At 43.8% G+C, this 2,689-nt stretch overlaps 1 non-coding gene across 1 annotated transcript; it reads right to left on the bottom strand.

The window, feature by feature from the left end:
- Positions 1 to 2,072: 2,072 nt before the first annotated feature.
- Trnak-cuu lies at positions 2,073 to 2,145 on the bottom strand. The gene has a single exon. It is a non-coding gene; the product is annotated as a tRNA-Lys (tRNA).
- Between the last annotated feature and the right edge of the window lie 544 nt (positions 2,146 to 2,689).

Here is a 2,689-nt window from a genome sequence, read left to right as displayed (position 1 = left end):
AAGAGGGCACGTCGAGTTTGAAAAAAGGGGGTCACGATAAGAAAAGTAAAAAGTGAAGAGATATTTAAGACAGTAACCATGAATGATAATAAAAGAAAAATACAGAAAACATGAAAAAAAGGCGAAAATGAATAGTAGTGAACATGCATAACTGAAAAAAAAGAACTAGATGAAACGGAAGGAAGAAGAAGGAAGAGGAGGAAGAATCACAAATAGTACGTAGAGGAGTAAAAAAAAAAAAAAAAAAATAAATAAACAAACAAAACAGAGAGATGGATGAGAGGGGAAAGAAACTCGATATAGACATAGAAGGACATTTGAGAGAAGAAAATAAAGAAAGAAGAGAGAAGAGAAAGAAAAATAGAAAAACGGAGAGGGGACAAACATCAAGCATCAAGGCCAATGAAAAAAAGGAGAAAAAAAAAAAAAACTGGAAAAATCTAGTGACCAAGAAAGTAACGCATTGTTTTGGTGTTGTTATAAGGCCGCTGCTCTCATGTTACCACGGGATTTATGACGCGTGGATGCTGTCTGACTTGGGTGTGTTAGTGGGCTGGCTGGCTGGGTAGGCACAAGAGACGTCACTGTGAGAGAAAGGACTCGCGTGAAGGTTATGCACACTTGAAGGATTGTCTGTGTTGTCTGTGTTACGGGGACGAGCTAAAGAGAGAGAGAGAGAGAGAGAGAGAGAGAGAGAGAGGCCAAATAGAAGTTGTATTATGTTAAGAAGTAAATAACAGACGAGGCTAAAGTAAAAGTAAAACAAAACATTAGATTAAAGAGAAAGAAAAGGAAAGAAGGAACGAGGAAGCAAGAATTGGAACGCGGAAAAATAGAAGTAAATATAAAACAATTAGTAGAAGCAACTCGCATGAGAATAAATAAGTAAAGAAGATGGAGGGGAAAAAAAACAGAAACGCGAGTAGATAGATAGAGAGAGAGAGAGAGAGAGAGAGAGAGAGAGAGAGAGAGAGAGAGAGAGAGAGAGAATATTGCACTATCTTATCTCTCAATCTATTTTATCGCGCGGTGACTTTATCTAGAAAAAAAATGATGCCAGGTTTATGAGGCTTTATGAGCGAGGCAGAGAACTTTTTAATCGTCCTTTTAATTGAGTGTCCTTCCTTCCTTTCTTCATTTACTCATTCACTCATCCACCCATCCACCCACCACCACCACCACCACCACATCCTCAGCCTTCGCCACCACGAGACACAAACGAACCTAATCCCGTAATGGAGACTCAATTCCTCGTTGTCAGCTGATGATGTGGTGATTTCACGTTCCACTTCTGGGTCACCGCCAACAAAACACTCCTACACACACACACACACACACACACACACACACACACACACACACAATGCACTTAGCTCAAACTGGTTCACTTGACAATGCTTTCTCTCTCTCTCTCTCTCTCTCTCTCTCTCTCGTTTCTTCCTGTTTTTTCTTCTATAAGCAGTTACAAAGGTTTTTAATGAAGTTCTAATGGTTCTGGCGACAAATCAAGAAAACTTTTACATTATTAACAGGAGAATCATACTTGAACACCCGACTATAATAATCATCTACACGTTTTTTAAATTTTTTCCGTGTTGAGAGAGCAAAGCGTGTCAGAATACGTGCCATTGTTGTTATTGTCGTTGCCATTCTTGTGTTATCCTTGTCTCCACGCAGCGTAGATATTGAGTCCAGCCTTTTAACCTATGGCATTTCCTCCTGTCCTGAGCTGTGTGTGGTCATGGGTGGAGAGGAAAGGCGGGGAGCGAGGAAGAGGAGGGAGATTTGCTGGGAGGGCGGTAGGGTTGGGGGAGGGAGTTTGGAGGGTGGGTAGGAAAGGGATCGTAGGGAGGGAGGGTAGGTAGAGGACGCAGAGAGGTGAGAAGGACAGAGGCTAGAGATAGGGAAGGGAGGAGGTAGATGATGGAGATGAAGAGAGTGCGGGTGACAGGAATGGATGAGAGTTGAGGCGAGAGTAGCATGAATGTGTGGTGAGAGGCAGCCAGACAGCCAGCCAGTCAAGTGGTCAGGGCGGCGACCAACCTCGAAGCTTGTTGGGCAGAAAAAGTATTCGCCCAACGTGGGGCTCGAACCCACGACCCCGAGATTAAGAGTCTCGTGCTCTACCGACTGAGCTAGCCGGGCGGTATATGGAAAAGTAAGAGAGGGAGACAGACAACTCGATAAAGAGAGAGAGAGAGAGAGAGAGAGAGAGAGAGAGAGAGAGAGAAGTAGAATAGGGGTGACTAACCTGGCAGGGTTGAGTCAGATGAAAGAGATTAGAGGCGTTTAGAGGTATTAAATGAAACGGTCTATTGTCTGAGGCCCCCTTCCTCTCTCTCTCTCTCTCTCTCTCTCTCTCTCTCTCTCTCTCTCTCTCTCTCTCTCTCTCTCTCTCTCTCTCTTCATTTATACTCTGGGAGGAAAAAAGGAAACAGTTACTAGTCGGGAAAATAACGTGGATAGACAGACTGCCAGAGAGAGAGAGAGAGAGAGAGAGAGAGAGAGAGAGAGAGAGAGAGAGAGAGCGCATATATAGGTGTGGGTGTTTTGACAGGGTGGTCAACCTCACTCAAACATGTCACGGCCTGGCTGGGGGAAGCGATTGGGAGCAGTATATGGTGTGAGTTTCCTCGTCAATATTTAACGCGCCGACTCCTTTTTCCGATAAACATTTCTGTACTGAATA

The sequence above is a fragment of the Portunus trituberculatus genome, chromosome 40, assembly GCF_017591435.1.
Source record: "Portunus trituberculatus isolate SZX2019 chromosome 40, ASM1759143v1, whole genome shotgun sequence".
NCBI classification, from domain to species: domain Eukaryota; kingdom Metazoa; phylum Arthropoda; class Malacostraca; order Decapoda; family Portunidae; genus Portunus; species Portunus trituberculatus.
The sequence above is the reverse complement of the archived record's forward strand: the minus strand, read 5'-3'. Positions and strand labels throughout refer to the sequence as shown.